The sequence below is a fragment of the Schistocerca americana genome, chromosome X (genome assembly GCF_021461395.2).
Source record: "Schistocerca americana isolate TAMUIC-IGC-003095 chromosome X, iqSchAmer2.1, whole genome shotgun sequence".
NCBI lineage: Eukaryota > Metazoa > Arthropoda > Insecta > Orthoptera > Acrididae > Schistocerca > Schistocerca americana.
The window spans coordinates 991,878,679-991,899,833 of NC_060130.1; the positions used below are offsets into that span (position 1 = coordinate 991,878,679).

The window sequence follows — 21,155 nt, forward strand, 5'->3', positions numbered from 1 at the left end:
AAGGAACCATTGGCCCTATATAATTTATGCAAACTGCCTGCTCGACTTTCATATAAGGGTAGCAGCCTTGTCATTTACTTAGCAGTTTTAAAACAAAAAGTAGTATAGCCGTCGTATCCGAGTGCCCTTTCGGTGGTAACGTTATGTCATCCTGCCGCCAGTTGTACGAGACAAGTTACATGTCACGAATGAAGGCAAGTATGAATGCGGAAGTTCACAAAAATTCTGTTAGCTTACTTTTTTAAAGGCTGGTCTTCCATGGCGGAGTAATGAGGTAACTAAAAGGGTGGGAGGAAGGGGGTGGGGATATAGTTAAACAAATTGGGGAACGTAAGCAGCGTTACAGATTGTCGGCAGCGACAGGAGAAAGCTGCAGTGTGGTGTTAAAATGAATATTTAGGGATTACAGACACAGAATCTTCTCGCTCTAAAAATTGATAAATAGAAAGCATTGATTTAATGTGCTAGCATTTCCTCGCAAATCTGTTAAGCTAGGCGATAGTGTCAAACACACAAACACAGGTAGAACCGTTAGCCTCCGTATTCAACGCAAGGCCTATTCTTATCATACCCCAAACATATTAAATACTCACGTGGAAGATTTTAGGCTAGTGTTTAACTTTCCATTGACAGTGGTCGAGTATTAGTATTCAAAAGAAGTAGAGTCTAAATTCCAACCTGGGCATCCCAATGGCGATTTTGTTCGGTTTGAGGAGAATCCCGGTGATTCCTTCCAAAACGTCGAGGACGTTTTCCTATAACTGAGATTGTCCTCCGCGTTGCGCCGACCAAGTGTTTTAGAAGTTAAAAGAAGGCTTAATACCTTAAGGATTTAATTCATGAGTACGGACAAAATCTGTGGCTATTTGACACCAGAAGTAAAGACTATTGCAACGACGAAAAACCTGTCACAGCACTAAATGAAATATGCAGTGCTTTAAAAGCGTGTGGACCACAAACAACAATAAAAGAAATTAGAAAGTAAAGAGAAAGTCTGGGCAGAGTGTCTAATGTACAAGAAAATTGGCATTTGTGAACATGCATAGTCGATTACTTGCAGCAGAACTTAATGATTTATTTACATTTTATGAAATTTGATACAGTCCTTTTCTGAAGCACGCTGTTTTCGGAGATATGTCAAGATTCCCCTTTACTTTCATCTTTTCATCCGTTTTCGATCCATAACGACCGTTTTCTTATTTTCGTATAGCTCGTACTATGGCTTATACAGAATGTAACAAAACTATACAACCAAAGTCGGAGGGGCAGCAGAAGTGTATATTGAGGAGAGTAATTCGTGTGTGGAAAGGTCATCCAATGACGCTACAGAGAAAACTGCAGGCTCAACTGTGACCTTCCACGCCTGTCACAACACGGCAGGGGCGTCAACGTTACAACCCACGTTTACAGCACAAGGTTTGGTGAACCCTTTTGTTCTGTAAGTTGGACGTCCTGCAGCGTCTTTGGATGAGGTTTCGGAACATGGGTTCCCACCATCAATTTTTTTTGTCTTGACACCCTCTATGATCCACGGAAGTTTGTCGGTATCGTTTTGTTACGGCGTGTATAGCAGAGAAATGAAAAACAGAAGAGATTTAGCATTCCCCTGGAGATTAAAACGTTTGTGAAACCACCGGTAGAACATCATATTTCATTAACACACGCTACTGTCAGGCATAAAATCAAAGAGTAATTTTTATATTTCAGTGTTTTCATGACAAAATTAAACAGGAGCACTTGTTGGAAGAGCCACCCTCATCCACAAAGGGATGGGAGTAAGCGATTTTGGAGTGCTTCGAAGGAGCTACAGGTAAACAGCACCTGTTTTATATCTCCTTCTTTCTTCTGCCAGTCGCAGAAACAGTTAGCCTTTGTGCCTATCCGATACGAATGGGAAGGAGTTGAACCATGGTTGATGCGCATTCGTACCGGGGCAGTTATCTGTTTCCTGCTTGCCTAAAGTTTTCGAAATTAAGAGGAGCTTCTAATTACTACCGGTTGGGTGGCAGCATAACATTGATCCTTACGGCAGACTCAAAGCCGCCAATCTTTTGTCCATTCTTCTTCGGCCAGTTTCCTTATGCAGATCTTAAAATATGAGGATGTTACACTGACGTTCATTACGAGGCCAGAAACTCTGGCCACCTTCACCAATTTTTCGACCTTTTCGTTGGAAACCAATCCTACATGATCTGGGTCTCACAGAAAAGGGATTCCTACACCTCCTCGTTTATTCTGAAATGATTTTCGTGTAATTTCCAGTATTTGGATGTTCATTATACTGTCCCATTTAGGGTTTTCGATAGACTGCAATACTCTTTATTGAACTTTTCTAGTTCGATTCAGCGCGCTGTATACGGAAAGTGTTAATAGGCACTTAGCGATCTTGGCTACAGAGGCGGACAACCCAGCTATAAGAAAAATAACTTGATAGCGAAACACATATTTCTTTAATTGACTACTGGGCAAACAAGGACACAGAGACAGCAAACTGTAACACTAGGTAGATGATGTACGTAAAACGATAGAGTAGGCTAGTTACAGCGTTAAGAAGGTTATGTTCATATCCCATGAGCATTATAGACATCATTGTCGAAGCTGCTGCGGACTTTTAATATTTTCCTGCAGCTTCCGTGACGCCAGTGTGAGCAATTTCTGGATCACCTAATCTGTATTCACATTTAGCACACAGCGTAAAGCTATTTTTCCATCTGTGAGGCATTTTTACATGTGTTTACTGTTACTGTAAGTCATTTGCATTCACCACCGTACAATTTACTGTCTGCACGAATTCATACCACAATCCGAACACTATCGTGTAACTAGAAGATTAGGTAGCACTTTCGTTTCAGATCAAATTAATATATTTGTTCTATTTATTCTCCCGCCGCTTCTTCATATGACAACTTGTTCTACTTATTCTCCCGTCGCTTCTTCATAGGACAACTTCATAATTATACATGAAAAGCACAATATAGTGAATGATTTACAGAATTTATTTTGTTAACTTTTCGACTTACAAGGCAATCAATAGACTTTAACTGACTATCGTCGTCAAAGAGCGCAATATATTTGTGAACAACACTGAAAAAGACGTTACAAATCGAGAGTGAAGTACGAACACTTAGTAAAATTCATCTTCAACAGTGTAATGGTAATGTAATAAAAATGTTAAAGTTCAACATTAAAGAAATATAAAAGGAATAAACCGAAAAAAATTGACACTAAATTCGAAAAACTAGTGTTAATGTTCAATGTTTTTCCCTTTGATTACCATCACACTGTCAAGGACCACCTGTCACAAGTCTGGAAGAGTACTCTGAACAAAGACTTTGCAGACAACTCCTATAAGACATGCCAAACATTAATTTAGAAATGGTAACATAACTACTCATATTAATATTACAAAAGATTTACTTAATATCTACTAATGATTCCTGTGTACCTATAGGTACGCGAGGATAACTACAGATCATTTAGTTCTTGGGTATGAGTCGTCTTATAAGCATACTTACACACTGAAGAGCCAAAGAAACTAGTACACTTGCCTAATATCATGTAGGACCCCCGCGAGCACGCAGAAGTGCCGCAACATGACGTGGCATATACCAGACTAATATCTGAAGTTGTGCTGGAGGGAACTGACACCATGAATCCTGCAGGGCTGTCCATAAATCCGTCAGAGTACGAGGGGGTAGACGTCTCTTCTGAACAGCACGTCGCAAGGTATCCCAGATATGCTCAACAATGTTCATGTATGGAGACTTTGGTGGACAGCGGAAGTGTTTAAACTCAGAAGAGTGTTCCTGGAGCCACTCTGTAGCAATTGTGGATGTGTGAGGTGTCGCATTGTCCTGCTGGAATTGCCCAAGTCCTTCAGAATGCACAATGGACATGAATGGATGCAGGTGACCAAGCAGGATGCTTACGTACGTGTCACCTGTCAGAGTCGTATCAGACGTATCAGGGTTCCATATCACTCCAACTGCACAGGCCCCACATCATTACAGAGCCTCCACCAGCTTGAACAGTCCTCTGGTGACAGGCAGGGCCCATGGATTCACGAGGTTGTCTCCATACCCGTACACTTCCATCCGCTCGATACAATTTGAAACGAGACTCGTCTGACCAGGCAACATGTTTCCAGTCATCAACACTCCAATGTCGGTGTTGACGGACCCAGCCGAGGCATAACGCTTTGTGTCGTACAGTCATCAAGGGTACACGAGTGGGCCTTCGGCTCCGAAAGCCCATATCGATGATGTTTTGTTGAACGGTTCGCACGCTGACACTTGTTGATGGTCCAGCACTGAAATCTGTAGCAATTTGCCGAAGGGTTGCACTTCTGTCACGTTGAACGATTCTCTTTAGTCGTTGGTCCCGTTCTTGCAGGACCTTTTCCCAGCCGCAGCGATGTCGGAGATTTGATGTTTTACCGGATTCCTGATATTCACTGCCGACGGCAGCGCTGTATTCTGTCTGTTTACATATCTCTGTATTTAAATACGCATGCCTATACCAGTTTCTTTTGCACTTCAGTGTATAGTGAATTATATGAAAAAACGCTTTAAATATCCCAACCACCTCATCCCCGATTCCCTCCCCAGTGGATAAATTTCTGTGGACGCCCATGATTGTGAACAGTATTGGTGTGTGTGTGTGTGTGTGTGTGTGTGTGTGTGTGTGTGATGATAACAATACTTTTTTTGACCATTGATATTGTGTGTCCTACTTAATTTCTGTTACCTCCGCTGCTACAAACATGCTGCCTTAGAAGAACGTTAAGTGGACGCTAAAACCATTCATTCGTCGAATCCGGCGGCGCGTAAGGACGGACGTATTAAATATAATGTGCCGGAGGTCGAGCTAAAGGCTGGTGGTCACCAGCGCCGCTCAAGGTTGAGAAAAAAAGGGCTAATAACGGGCGGCGAGTACGGGAGCACCAGGTTAGCCTTCGCAAGGCGAGCTGGCTGGCTGTTACAGTACCGCCACGCCTAGGCGCCGGTGATGCACTATGCGCGCTGGCTGTGGCCGGTTCACCAGTGAGACCGCAGTGCCGCGCCCGTCCAGAATAGCTGCTACGTAGTGGTAAATCAGGCTGGATTAAAAACGAATAAAATCATTTTAACATAGCAGATTTATCTAAAAACGTATCCCCCAGAATAGCCGCAATTGTGGTACGCAAGTTGCGTAAGGGGAGGAGGGTGGTAGGGTAAAGGGATGGCGACAGGTGACAGGAATGGCATCTTGCCACATTATAAATTTAACAACGCCAAAAGCGATCATAACCATGCTGGCCCCGTTTAGATACGGAATAAACAAATGGTTCAAATGGCTCTGAGCACTATGCAACTTAGCTTCTGAGGTCATCAGTCGCCTAGAACTTAGAACTAATTAAACCTAACTAACCTAAGGACATCACACACATCCATGCCCGAGGCAGGATTCGAACCTGCGACCGTAGCGGTCGCTCGGTTCCAGGCTGTAGCGCCTAGAACCGCACGGCCACTCCGGCCGGCGGGAATAAACACGAAAGAAAAATAAAGGAGAGGATGCAGATGAGAACGTCGTTTCTCACAGGGACGATCTTGGATAAATGCTTCACGGATTTTTTGACGCGTAGGTTTTTTTATGTAATATCGAGCTTTCGATGACTTTTGCTGTCGTCACCGTCAAGAGTTGTCTGCAGGCATTACAGTATTTTATTTAGTTGGCCGAACTGTGCCATGATGACGTCACTTGGCTACTGAACTTACAAATGCTAACAGAGAAGTCGGAGGAACATTGGTAGAGATGCTGATTTCGTTAGATGGTGGATAACTCAGTTTATTTCTCTGTAGTGGTTCAGCATCAAGTGCCCGCTTCCATTGCACTACTAAGGGTATAGCCGCTGTCCCGGTTAAAGTTGTTGTTGAACATCCTGCTCTTAGCGGCTTCTTGATGACAGAATCGCAGTGGGTAGACGCATGGGGGAGGATTTTTTTTTATCAGACATAGTCGTATACTGATTCATGAGGCTGTTGTAGTGTTTATGCCACGATGTGGGTCATAATTTGATGTCCGTACAGGATTGCATTCATTCCTATAGCTATGAGTGTTGGAAGAGAGGCAGTTTATCCACTCTGCTGTGACAGATAGTCAAGACAACCGTACTATAAGCGTGGAAACTTGCTGTCTGTAAGAGACTTTGTACTTAAGGTATAACGGACAGTAGGTACTCCCGTACAAAATGGACTGCAATATGTGTAACTCCGAGTAGTAATAATTAATTAGAAACTTATAATAAAACATACTAACGTCCCCCCCCCCCGTCCGAACAGACTGTGGAAGGCTCAACAGTACCGACCGGCCGCCGTGTCATCCTCAGCCCACATGCGTCACTGGGTGCAGATATGAAGGGACATATGGTCAGCACACCGTTCCCCGGCTGTATGTCAGTTTACGTGACCGGAGCCGCTGTGTCTCAATTAAGTAGCTCCTGAGTTTGCTCACAAGGGCTGAAAGCACCCCGCTTGCCAACAGCGCTCGGCAGACCGGATGGTCACCCATCCAAGTGCTAGCCCAGCCCAACAGCGCTTAACTTCGGTGATCTGACGGGAATCGGTGTTACCACTGCGGCAAGGCCGTTGGCCTTATTCATGCTGAGGAATTTTAATTGCAACATTATTTGTTAAAAATTAACTTTCGCAAGATCACAAATGAACCAGAGTAACATAACAAATATCGACGGAGAGGATCGATCTATGATGGTAACATGCCTTGTACGGGGAAGCAAAAAACTGTTAGGTATGCTCATTAAGCTGTCTAGCTCGGTGCACGGTGATGTGATCACCTAACCCGAAAGTAGCTGAAGTGATATAATTGTTAAAAGCGCCTCGGGCAACGTTTGATTTGATATTAAATGACCAGACATTGTGGTCGTTACATTGACTTACTGACTTTTTCTGGCTCTCACGCTTCTCGTTTGGCATCGTTCTGAAATCGTGCTGACTGACCAATGTAACTGCTACCGCACTCACAGCGAATTCTATAAATTCCAGGAACCCTGAGGCCAAAACTGTCTTTTACTTCATTTAGTCTCCTTTTGCTTTCTTGTTTAAAGTTAATACTGCGTCTGCCCAGGACTGTCAATTTAATTTGTTGTGGCGGTGAAGAAAGGTGGGAGTGCTGATCATCTTTTAACGATTAAGTATCTCCTTGGTTTCGTAAGTTACAGATGACTAACTTAATATCTCATTTACAGTTAGCTCAAAAGAGAGAAGTCTAAAATACGCTGGCACAATTTCACCAGCTGAATACTCTACCATCTGACGATGACAACAGAGGAGGTCATTAAATGCTTGATACTACATACAAAAACCCGCGAAGCATTTATCCAAAAGATGTATGATTCTACCACCCATCAACGTGAGTTATTTGCGAAAATCTGCATTTCTGTACAATCGAGGTTTGAAGGTTTATAAATTTAAAGACTACAGAAGCATAACAATACCGTGCAACAGACTATGGTTACCGGAAGATTCACAAGAGTCACAAATGAGGTACTTTTTGGCAAAAAGCTAAACATTAGCTTGAAACAATAAATGTTAAAATATGCAGTGCTTCAGAGTCATGGTCTGCAAAACAGAAGCTGTTGTTACATGTTCTTCCTTCATTCGTCATCCAAGTGCAAAAGTGGAGTTTCAGTTAAGTGACTAAAACACAGTGGAATGGAGCAGCTCGTGGCAAAGATCTGGATAAAGCGTTAACTGCGTTTTTGACACTGGATCATCGGAATGCGAATACATCGGAAGCTATGCAATATGTCCACATGTCGGCCTTATGAAGTGTGCATACTGTTCCATCACGCTTGTTTTGATCTCTTCGTTGAAAATCTACATTTGCACTTGGATGACGAATGAAAGAAGAATATACAATACGGCAACTTCTATTTTGGAGACTATGACGCTGTAAGTACTGCGTGCGTTAACATATATTGTTTCAAACTAATGTTTAACTTTTTGCCAAATAATACACAATTTACGTCTCTTGTGAATCTGCTGACCGTAATTGTCAGGTATATGGTATGGTTTCTACAGCTTACGTAGCTTTGAGATTCGTTAACCTTCATGTATTTATTGTACTCAAATGCAGAGTTTTATAGATAAATGACCTCGTTAGGCGGTATAAATGCCAACTCTCCGCATTTTAAAAGCATTTTTATTCAGCTTTAGCAATTCGAGCTGGAGCGAAATGTGGTTAGGGTCCGGGGCCACCCATGTAAAACAGAATAAAAATATTTGAATAAGCAAGGTCGTGTACTCTCCGGAGTGCTTTTATTCGGACTTCTATCCTTGGCTGACCCATAACCTGCAAATCACTGTGAAGGGCGTGAAGATTCTCTCCCCTTACAGATAGTGCGCAGGAAGAATAACTGCTTATACGCCTGTGTGCTAGCTGTTGTCGGTCTAATTTGATCTGCACGTTCTCTAAGAGATAGCTATGTAGGGGGCTAAAGAACATCCGTATTGTCTATCCTGAAAGAGGGTTCTTAAAGTTTTCTAAGAGTTTTTTCACGAAGACTGCGTCACCTTTTCTCGACAGTCTGCCAGAAAATCTGAGACAATTCGCACCGCGCTTCTGTGCATACCTCAAGGTTCCCGGTTAGTTTGATCTGACCTGATACGGCTCTCATACTCTTCAACGGTAGACGAGTATGGGTTGTACAAGAGTTTCGTCTGTAAGTTTCTTTTGTAGAGAAACAGTTATGGATAATAGTCTGCTATTTCGTTTACCTGAAACTGAACTTAGGTGGTCGTTCCACTTCGTATCTCAGCAAATGGTTAAATTCAAATATATGTATGACATGACTTACTCCAGACGTGACTCATTAATCCTGTAATGAAAGGATACCGAGTGTGCATTTGGTAAACTGTAAAACTTTGAATTTTATGAGTTAATAGCTGGTTGCCGGTCTTTGCACCAGGCATTGTACTGCAATCTTGACGGCATAGAATTTCCTCACTGAACACTCATCGTCTCCGAGAGGTTTGAGATTACAACTAATACTATCCACTAATTCATTAATACGTAGCATGAGCAGTAATAGTCCTATTACACTCCCCTGACTCTCCATCTAGGAGAGCATAGTGCGTCCCGCATGTCAGGAAACTTTCTCTATAAGATCAGAAGTTCGTGGACTTGAGAGTAGTGTTGCTGACTCGATCACAGGGCCGGTTTCGACTCCCGGCCCAGAAGGCGATTTTGTCCGCTTAGGACTGGGTGGGATTGAGGGAGGACATAGAAGCAATTCAGAGGCGGGCTGCTAGATTTGTTACTGGTAGGTTTGATCATCACACGAGTGTTACGGAAATGCTTCAGGAACTCGGGTGGGAGTCTCTAGAGGAAAGGAGGCGTTCTTTTCGTGAATCGCTACTGAGAAAATTTAGAGAACCAGCATTTGAGGCTGACTGCAGTATAATTTTACTGCCGCCAACTTACATTTCGCGGAAAGACCACAAAGACAAGATAAGAGAGATTAGGGCTCGTACAGATTCATATAGGCAGTCACTTTTCCCTCGTTCTGTTTGGGAGTGGAGCAGGGAGAGAAGATGCTAGTTGTGGTACGAGGTACCCTCCGCCACGCACCGTATGGCGGATTGCGGAGTATGTATGTAGATGTAGATGTAGATGTATGTGTTGTCATCATCGCCTCACCATCATCGACGCGAAAGTCGCCGAAGTGGACCAAGTAAAGAAAGGCCTGTACCACGCGGTCAAACATTCACAGATGGGGTCTTCTGGACGATAATACCATACGATCACTTTTTGCCTTACAAGGCTACCACATCGGCTCTTATCCGAAAGTGTTTCAAAAATCTAGAAACACCGAATCAAACTGATTTCTTCTATCCGTAGCAATGAGGACATTGTGTGAGAAGAGTAATGTTTTCGGAATCCATGCTAATTTCCGTGGAGAAGGTTATTCTGATCCGAGCAGATAATAATGTTGGAACTCAAAATATGATCTAAGGTTCTACAATAAATAGGTGTGTGTGATGTAGGACGACATTTGTATCATTTCTTTTTTGTTCATTTGTGTTAGCCGTGCTCCTTCTTAATAAGTGAACGTACCTGTAAGTTCCTATTCGTCATCCTTGGCTACTTTAACAACCTCTCTGAATCACCCAATACTTGAATATGGAGTAGTTGGTTGGTTGGTTGGTTTGGGGAAGGAGACCAGACTGCGTGGTCATCGGTCTCATCGGATTAGGGAAGGATGGGGAAGGAAGTCGGCCGTGCCCTTTCAGAGGAACCATCCCGGCATTTGCCTGGACTGATTTAGGGAAATCACGGAAAACCTAAATCAGGATGGCCGGACGCGGGATTGAACCGTCGTCCTCCCGAATGCGAGTCCAGTGTCTAACCACTGCGCCACCTCGCTCGGTAATATGGAGTAGAATGAAGCGTGTGTCAATCTCGGAAAAGGCAGCTGAGGATCCACGTAGTATAGCGAGCTCACAGATGTTCTTTAACAGAGTCGAATGACCTCGAAGGTTTTCTTCCTCGTCCGGAGTCGAACCGTCTACGTCCGGGTCAGCAGCCACCGAGATCTGGCAACCACGGGCTCGCAACCAGAAATACCTCCAGCTGGCATTCTACGAGGCGAGGGGCTACGTTCGTGGAAAGTGTGTATCCCTGGCCGCTGCAGCGAGGACCGGAGCAGTTGTAAAGCAGTGTCGGCGGCCTCCCACCGGCCAGTGGCGGAGAGCAATTGTCCGCAAGGAAAGCGCCAGCTTCCAAGTGGATCAGTAGGCCGGTTTCTCTCGGCTCGCATTCTGCGTATAGAATTGTGAGCCACGCGACGCGAAAGTATAAGGCCGGTCCAGCGACGCAAGGCCGCGGCCCCGCCTCGTTATAAAGCTTCTCTCTCATACACTCTCGCTGACAAAAACGTGCAGCAGAGGAGGAAGTGAAACAAAGTTTTGCGTGACGACCGGTTACGAGCTGTCATTTCGGTGATTACAACATCGATTTAACAACGAAATTCGCAATGCGAGAACACTGCTATTCCTTGTAATTTCGTTGCAGCCTCTCGTGTCTCGTGCATGCAGTGACGTCGTTGGGAAGGAGATCGTAGAGTCGTTGTATGCCCTCCTAAGATAAGTTGACCCACAACAGTAACAACTGGCTCTCGATATCCTGGATACGACAGTCAGACACAGTTGGCGCACGAGCTGGTCCCACACCAGTTCTATTGGTGATGTGATAATCTTGCTGCGCGAGGGAGTACCTCAGTATGACATAGGCTGTTCATTGAGAACCTCGCCGCGTGAGGACGAGTGTTATCTTGTCGAAACATGATACCGAGATACTGTCTCGAGAGAAATAAAACATGAGATATCAGAATATCTGTAAAACGCAGCTGCGCCGTTAGATTACCGTTGTGACGAAGTCATATCGTATGTGTACCAATACCATGAAAGTACAGACAAGAAAATTGGTAGAATGATCCCCACGTTACCACTATAAATGCAGATCGTTGTAGACCAAGCAAGAGGTACACAACAAATACAGCGAGAAGTCGCCTGGAGTCTCTCAGTGCCACGTAGCACTGTCAAAAGCCTGAATAACCTCCTTTTGCAGGGCGGACCTACAGGAACAGAGAAACGAGCTGCTGGAAGGTACCGACAGTGATGTGGAGCCATGCTCTGGCCAGCTGCACTATGTTCCTCGGTTGAGGATCCATGGTGGGAACAATCCCAAAGAGGTGTTCGCATCGATTCTTGATTGGTGTTAAATCCGGGGAGTTTGGTGGCCAGAGGAGTACGGTAAACTCATCATGGTGCTGTTGAAAACTACACCGCGAGCTGTGTGACACGTGGCATTATCCTGCTCGTGGTGTTTAGTGTGTGTGAGACTCTGCACAAATGGACCATAATGAAACTGCAAGTACAACTTCTTCTAAATTGTGCCAGTAACTTCACAAAAAGATCGACAACCAACTAAAAAATCGCGCGTTTTCTTATATATTGCAGTAAGTCAACGAAATGAAGGTGGATGCCATCGTGCAAAGGGAAAACAAACGACATGTAGGGGTGAATCTGGTCCCCAAGGATAGATGCATACTTGCGTTGATCTTTTGTGCCTTCTAGAATGACGAGATCATCCAGGGAAGGCAACGAAAACATCCAGCAGGCCACAACGCTCCCGTGTCAGGCCTGGACCACTCCGACTATTGTTGCAGGCTGTTCCTGTCAGACGTTTCACGCGGATGCAGCATAAAACGTGATTCATCTGAGAAGGCCACCTTTCGCCACTCAGTGGACGTCCAACTGTGGTACTGGAGCGCAGATTCCGCCTTCGTCGCCAGTGAAATAGAGTCAGTATGGATCCATGAACCAGAATCGTGCTGATCACGCCATATGCACCCACGTTCACTGAACAGTCGTTGAGGAGACATTGTTCGTAGCTCTTTGGTTCATCTGGGTGATCAGTTGCTCAACAGTCTCTCATCTCCACAGCCATCATTCACCCCTGTAATCTTTGGCCAGTGGTGTACCACAGTTACCTCAGTGCCGGTTTTGGATAGCGCCATTTTGCCATGCACGGTGTAATTTAACCATAGTGGTAAGCGAACATTTTACAAACTTAACCGTTTTGGAAATGCTTCAGCTCTTGATCCGAAAGCCAATCACCATGTCGTTTTAGAAGTAAGACAAACCGCTCCCTTTCCGCATTAAGACAAGCACTGCACTCTAAATAGTCTTCACGGGTTTGCCGCCAGATCACGTTGTGCAAATTCTACAATATCTCATCAACAAGGATACGGCATTTCAACTGAGCACAGCCTGGGACTCTGCATTGGCTGCTATTAAATCAAGACGCGAAAATCAAGATTCATCGATTACAGGCCCGTCATAACACTGGCCTAGTACGGCCGTTGGTGAGTAACGTCTGGCCGCACTGTTCACAAACGCAGCGTACAGCGCACGTGCGGTAGAGCTGCTCTGAGATTTTCGGCAGAGGGAGTTTGAATAGGGCAAATCACTGCGCATGCGCGATATCCGCGGCTGAGCATTCTTCGCGCGCGTGTTCAAAAAACGGGGCGTCGGCGTGCGGATGCCGTCAGTCGTACCTAGCCACGGGCAAGGTTGAACCACCTGAAGATGGCGGACAGTTGCTCCGAGGAAATATTGTGGAATTTGCACAACGTGATCCGGCGGCAAACCCGTGAATACTATTTGCAACACATTCGCCGGGAAAGCTTGAAGAGTCACAATTTTTTTTTATTTGCAACGTTTAGCTACACCTCTCAGCTACTTTTTTACATAGTTGTTGCTCCGGCTTAGACATCTGTGGCAGCGTGGTACCAACTTTCCAATACCCTGGTCGTAGAAGGCAGCCGCCTGTGCTTTCCGCCAGTTCCCCACGCTGGTCTGCGGCTCGTTGTCTGTGCCAAAATGCTGTCCTCATAGCCAGAGGTTCATGTGAGATCAAAAACAGAGGGAGTCAAGTCCAGGCTGTCAAACACTTCCCATCGGAAACTCCGCAGGTACGCCGTTGTTGCACCTGCAGTGTGTGGCCGAGCATTGTCAGGAACAAAGAAACACATGACAGTTATGTTATGTGGGCTGTATGAAATCAGGCGGAGCCTCTCAGCAGACGGTTCACACTTTGGGTGAGACACTGTAGTTCTAAGCATCTTTAAGTGCTTACTGTGCACCCAAACTGAAAAGTGCGACATGACGCCATCGACAGGTATACTAGAGATTCAGTCATCCAGGTGGTGTCCGTTGGGGAGCTACTTGACGGTGTGGTAGCGGCACCACACCTGCGAGTGTTCGAGTCTGTAGGTTTAAAATGGGAACGACTGACCAGTATAACAACGGATTAAGCCCCCCGCACTACGAGGGATAAGCACTGAATTCCTGGGTTGCGTAGGCTCAAAAATGGCTAAAGTCGGCTGTTCCTTATTCGCGGCAGTCCATTGTCTGATACACCAGGACGCACTTTGTGCGAAGATTGTCAAAATATAAAATGTTATGGACACAGTTGTTCGCACGGTTAATTATCTTCCCTCACATGGACTCACACACCGCCAATTTCAAGAATATCCGGCTGATATCGAAGCGGAATACCCGGACATCCCCTACCACGCCGAAGTAAGATAGCTGAGCAGAGGGAAGGTGCGTCATCGGTTTTTCTCCTTGAGGGACGAAATCAATATCTTTTTGGAAATGATGTGACCTCCAGAAGAATTACTTCGTGATCCTAAGTGGGTGGCGAATTTAGCTATTTTCAGTGACCTAGCTGGTCATTTAAATACTTTGAATATTTCACTCCAAGGAGAAAATCACTCTGTTGTTGATTTAGTGCAGACGATTCAAGCATTTCAAAAAAAAAAAAACTTATTTTGTGGGAAAAGAGTTTCACGAGAAGCATTGTGGACACTTCCCCCCCATTAAACAGCGTTAAAGAAGATGTGGATTTTTCAGATTATGTTCAAATCATTTGCAAATTACAAGAAGAGTATGAAACCAGACTTTTGAAGATAAGCGAACCTCAACCGGCCTCAGATGTATTTGTTCGCCGCTTTTCCCTTCGGGCAGAGGACGTCTCACAAGTGTTTCAAGTTGAGCTGATTGACCTGCAGTGCGATATCCGCCTGAAGGACCGGTTTCTTATGTGTAAAACTTTGGATGACTTTTACAGCTGTTTTGCACAAGAGAAAAGCACGTTGCCAAAATAGGAAACTAAGGATCCGATGTCTAAACTCTTGAAAAGGGATACAAAAAGCTATAGCACGAAGTACGACAAAAAATATTTACTTGTAACTACTAACAGTAAGCATGAGACTCTATATTCCTTACTTAAAATAATTTCTAAAATAGAATATTTATGACACTAGTTCATTTAAGAAATTGATATATCTTGCTGAAGACGCCTACTGTACATACGACGAGTGTGCGTATAGAGTACTAATAGAATCAACCTGTGGGTCAGAAAACAACTAAGTTCGATTCTTGTTTTGAACGCTGTTTTCTAAAGCTTTTCGTAGTAATTCTGGCACACGAGCATTAATTGTTACCTAAACAGTAAATGGTTTGCTTGTTTCACCGCTCATCGACCACTTTTACAGAGCTGCGCTTCCGCTGTTATTTTCTTTACGTTGGATCTGAACGCGTGACGGTCCAGAGCAGAGCAGTGCTCTACGGTCTCACTCGCTCCGCAGCTATCTACCTCGCTCCTATGCCGACACACGGTTGTGTACTGGGCACTGAACTACATTGCCTTGCGCCCTCGTAGCGGGATGAGCCTGGTCTAGTGTGTTGTGTGTGAAGTTACTGGAACATTGGAGAGTTGGAAACCTGGTGCCAACAAATAGCTTCCTCTTCTCAGCTGTCACCGAGCTGCATGTCCGATCTAACACACGGATCACCATCAACTGTCTCGTAATGCCTTATCCATGAGGCACAGCCAAGAAGTTTGGAATTTAATTTTGGACATTGTCGCGCAGTGTTTCGATCAAAAACAGTGACCACAGCTTTTCCCAGTCATGGACAAATTCTGGAAGTCAGTATTTATTCCAAGTGGTTACTTTCTGGTCAGGCAGCACAGCACTATAGTCAGCGTTAGCATCCTATGATCGGAAGCAAGATAGCAACTGGATACGAGTAGAACGACCGTTTCTTTCACATCCCGCACGCCCGTGAACACGCGTCACGAAACACCATCGTACTACGTAAGGCCGTGAGTGCAGCGCCAGGAATTATTCACACTTACAGCTTCGTGGCGCCCGCTACAAGTATTCTATAAATATCCCTTTGACAGTTAACAATAATATTTCACCTTCCACCACGGTAGCTGCTGTTAAATGTGTGACACAACGTCACTTTCACTGACAACGTTGTACACGAGACCTGCAGCTAAATCTGCATTTATACATACATCTATACTTTGCAAACCATCTTGTGTATATGTCGGAGGGTACTTTTTGTACCCATGTCGCATCCCATCTTTGTTGTTCCAGTCGTGAATGGTCCGCAGGAAGAACGACCATTGGTAAGCCTCCGTGTGCGAGGGAATCTCTCCGATTTTACCTTCAGGGTCGTTATGCAGGAGGAAGCAATATACTGGTTGACCCTTCTAGAATCATTTAACAGTAAACCACACTGTGATGCAGAACGCATCTGTGGGGTTGGGTGAGCAGCTCCGTGACGCTTTCACGTTTGCTAAATTTACCTGTAACGAAACATGATGCTCTTCTTTGCATCTTTTCTATTTGCTCTATAAATGCCGTCTGGTACGGACCAAAGAATGGCGGACAACATTCAAGTATTGGAGAAACATGGGTTTTGTACGCTACATCCATTGTAGATGGATTACACTTCCTGAGGATTCTCCTACTGTATCTTACCCGTTATTACTTTTATGTGGACGCCAGCTATAAATCGCTCCGTAAGCGTACTCCTAGATATTTAATGGAGGGGACGGCTTCCAGTGATTTTCTGTAATAGTGTGAACATTCATTATTGGATCTTTCTGTGTATGTATTCGCAATAAGTTACATTTGTTTATGTCGAGGGGAACTACAGGTCTTTCTGTATTTTGCTACAGTTTTATAGCGGTGCGATTTGTTTGTATACAACAGAATCTTCCCATGTTCAATGTGAAAAATAATGGTCCTGTAGCACTCCCTTGTGGTACGCCCGAAGTTACTTCCATGTATGAAGATTTCACTCCGTTAAGAATGACATACTGTATTCTGTTTGCTAGGAAGCGTTCAATCCAATCACAGAGCTGGTCTGATAGAATTGCAGCAATATTTTCTTCGAACGATGGGTGCAAGTCAACATGCAGATTCTATAGCCCTAGATTCCCAGAAAGCGTTCGACAGCGCAACGCATTGTTTTTCTTTGAGTGCTGCTGGATTATTTGGGATCTACATGTGAATTAAAGGAAGACTTAGATGAAATTCAGAGGCTTGCTGCTAGATTTGTTACCTACAGGTTCGATCAACACGCGAGTACTACGGAAATGCACCCTGCGCTTAGATCGATAAGCTCGAAGGGAAGAAGACGCTGTTCCCGCGAAACGCTATTGAGTAAATTTAGAGAACTACGAGGGCACATCAGAAAGCAACTTACAGATTATTATGGCAGGCCAATGAACTTCTATTGAATGCTGCATTATGTTTCAACGCGACACAGGTACCTGACACTATTTTTCAACATAGGCACCAAATCTATGCAAACAACGCTCGGAACATTCTACCAATCGTTCAGTTCCTCGACGATAGAAATCTGCTCCTTTGTCACTTAGCCATTCGAGAACCGCTATATGAACGTCCTCGTAGCTGGAAATTCTGCGATTGCTGCGAATCAATTTCTCAGTTGCCTGAACATTGTGCTGTGTTCGAAGTCGAAGATCTTCCTTCCATCTCAGCATCACCCACACCTGTGACTTCTTGGACAAATGGCAACAACCGCTTGACGCGAAATTGCGTTTGGTCCATATACCGTCAGAATTGCATTGTGAATCTGTAGGCAATTTAGACATTTTGTCCGCAACAGTCGTACTACCCGCGTACTTCAATCTTTTGGTACGTCTCCAGCTGCCGCACCATTTCATTCCCGTACTGTGATATACCTGTTAAGCGTTCCGCAGCAGAACTGTGTCTGCAGGAAATCTTGAACACGTACTCTCTTCTCACAATGCACCTCTCTTGTTGCGCAGAGGTCTTAGCGTTGGACAACATGAGTAACTTACTGTTTGTAATCCCCTCGCAACATTTGCTACAGATTGCAGAACGTTAATATGGAGCAAGTAGCGTAAGGACAAATAAGGGAGATTAGAGCTCGTACTGAGTCATAAATAAAATCACTTTCTCCTCCGATCCGTTTGCTCGTGGAACAGGAAATGCAATGACTAGCAGTGGTATAAAGAATCCATTGTACAGTGTCTTGCGGACTATGTGTGTAAATGTACAAAATCTTATTTACTTTGTATTCGTTTCTTTGAATTTGTAGGTTATCAAATTAAAACTCGAAGACGAGCTTCTGATTGCTCCTATTCTTCAGGTTGAGATTAAAAAATCCAAGGCTATCATCAGAATTACTATTAAAATACTGTAGCTTAGTGATTTTAAAATTAACACGAATATTAGAATGGTGTTTTAAAAATAAATATAAATTAAAGACTGCGCCTAAAGATGGTCAGCTTACAGACTGCTTTATCACTTGGTCACCGTACGTAGGTGGTCATATACTACTGAATCTCTAGACGTTAATGGAAGGAGGACAGTAGGTACGAATGTAATAAGAACGTGTTTAATGTAGCATAAGTTCCGTGCCTTTGCAATGGAATACAGAAACAGAAGAAAGAAACATAACGATCATGCGCTGAATTTAGCAAATTTTTCACTGTTCTTTTGGGAAGGTAACTTATGACATTTGCATTAAAGCACTGGACTCCCTAATCTTGCTCTTTGTGCAGTGGAGCTGCACTATTATGTAAAATGTCGGTTACGGGACATTCCAGTCATGCCCCGCTAAAAAAGTCTTGCGTTTGGCAAAGAATGCCTACATACCGATAACGTGCAACTGTGCAAATTTCGTGTTCAACCCATAACCTAGTAAATCCGCAGAAATTTAACTCTTTCATATACTGTCATGGCCGTCGTGTCAGACAATAACTTAGTATGCCTCGTAAAACTAAATATACAACACTTCTATCTCCCACACAGTGGCTCGCTTAGCGAGTCACCTTTTGTAGTCGTGGGTTTATCGTAATTCTCTGTATCATATATTTCAACAGCGTTATCACTTTACGCTTGGAAAGTCAAAATGTCAGATGGAAGACTATACAGAATCGGATCTTTAGTCTAACAACCATTCATAAAATGTCAAATGTGTAGCCAGTTATTAGCAAAGTCACAGCGTGTACTTGGTTTTGCTCTGTGATTCTAAGGTTTAGTATACAATGTTTTTCTCCTTTCGTGGTTTCTGCTCTCGGTAGGTAATACCTTCGCCATTTTGTGCTGCTATTCAGAGTCACACATCACTGAGCCTAGGCTTCTCTTCTGATCACAATAAAGTTGTAAGAGAGAATTAATTGCATTTGTACAACTGCATTCATTATGACTGAATGACTCAAAGCGAACGGAAACCATTTTAGCTCATTTTTTAGAATTGATATTGAAAATTCAGAACTTAATAATTCAACGGCTGCTTCTTTTAAGATATTCATAATCGACACTACTTTTACATGTTCTGTGTAATGATGTAATAGGTTTCCTTCTATCGTTTGTAGTTCATTCACGAACACGTTGTTGTAGTACGACGCTAATTCACTAATGTTCGCTGATTTCGGATAATATATTTGATCAAAAAAACGAAATTTGAATGCTGAGTACTGCTGTGCCGCAGTAGATGGTATAACGGTGAAGGGCTTCAGCATGGCGGGGCGTTACATCCAGCTGACCTCGGAGCCGCTCTGACGTCAAAGTCACACTGCGGTCGCCCACATCATGTGACTGTCATCACCCATAACACGTACACTTTGGTTTCATTCTCACTCCTCTTTCTGAGGCTTCAGCTTTTATTCACGAGTTGGGTCGTATACGCAATTAGATTGCACAGCGATCCAGGAAATATTTATTTATTTATAAACCCAGTCACAGACCAAAAATTTTGTGGTCTGTGACTGTATTCATAATAAATTAAAACAACTTCTATTGCTAGCAAGTATATACAGATGTCTAATGCCTTTGGTTTCAGTTGCATTCCTAAAATAACTCCGGTACAATATGTATATCTGACATTGAGAGGTGAGGCCAGTTAGGCTCGTCTCCTCCAGCAGCAAAATTCTGCAGCTCCCCTTCTGATAAGGTGCCATATTTTGGGAAAGTGTTATTTGTCTTCCTGTCGACTGTAAAGAGTCCCGCACCTGTTACTAGGAGTCCCATCTCGCTTCCCCAGTTCAAGACGCTACCGCGAACTAGCTGCGTTATTACGACGAGAAAGCTGTTGTGAAATCCAGTCTATCTTTGAGAAAGTTGCCGCTTCGTGTAATGATCAGCGACTTGCTTCAAACATTGACAAGGGCGGGAAACTACAGTTGAATAAGCGCAATTGTCTTTTGTGTTTGTAATTAGACCTGTCACAAATCATTAGGATCCTTGATACGTACTAATGTGGAGGATGAACGAACCAGTGTAACGGGAGGAATTCGGTTTTACCAGTAACAGGTCACACAGTTCTTAGTAATTAACGGAGAGTCGTCGAGAAAAATAGAAGCAATATCTGGCGCTTCCTAAGGAAGTGTTATTGGCTCTATGCTGTTCCTAATCTATATAAACGATTTAAACTGGCCACACCTGAATTACACATTACACAGGTGAATAATTATAGAACGAACGTGCGGTGCATTGATCCTCATAATCCTATTTGGCATTTCATCTTCCTCAAGGGAGCCTTTCCTTTTTAATGGTTTAATACTCGTAATTTATCCAATTTCATCTTTGTTTGTTTCTTGCGTCTGCAATTGAAATAGTTGTCTCGGAACACCAGTTTTCAAGATTTCTACGTATTTACCTGTACCAATAAAATTTTGATTCAATTTCCCGGCTATTGCCAAGAAATGATTATTAAATATTTGGTGCAACTGTGGTGGATTACTATTTAATTTTCACACAAGAGAGGTGTAATATGTTGAAGACACACATTCTGCCGTGATAAAACTTTTACAGTTGACAGTACAGTTTTAACTATGTTCTGAGAGTGTTCTATTCTCTTTGTGTAATGCAATGTTTCAGCTCTTTGCAGTGCTGTGTCCTACCTGACTCGAACTGTCCTTCATATTATGATACAGCTCCCGTTTACTCCTACATGATATTCTAATACTATGAGTTATTCAAATCGGTTGCTTATTAGTACTGCATATGTCCACAGTTTCTAAATGGGAAATAGTTATTAAGGAAAGCAATAAAGGTTTGAAGGAATGCGTTATATTTGTCGTTGAAGTAGTCTGTATTGTAAACATCTTGCTAAGTTGCCCTTCGAGATTGCCATTAAATGTCCCCATTGCAAGTGGACTTATTGGACTCATGTCTATAAATCTTTTGTTTACTACTGTGCGATATGATTGCCGTGATTCCTTTAAGTATTACTTAC

The 21,155-nt window shown here is 43.5% G+C and overlaps 1 protein-coding gene and 1 pseudogene across 1 annotated transcript in view; one reads left to right on the forward strand and one right to left on the reverse strand.

The window, feature by feature from the left end:
* LOC124556429 overlaps positions 1–21,155 on the forward strand; it is a 466,451-nt gene that overhangs the window by 280,043 nt on the left and 165,253 nt on the right. The gene's annotated exons all lie outside the window — the stretch shown is intronic.
* Positions 6,514–6,631, reverse strand: LOC124557023 (annotated as a pseudogene).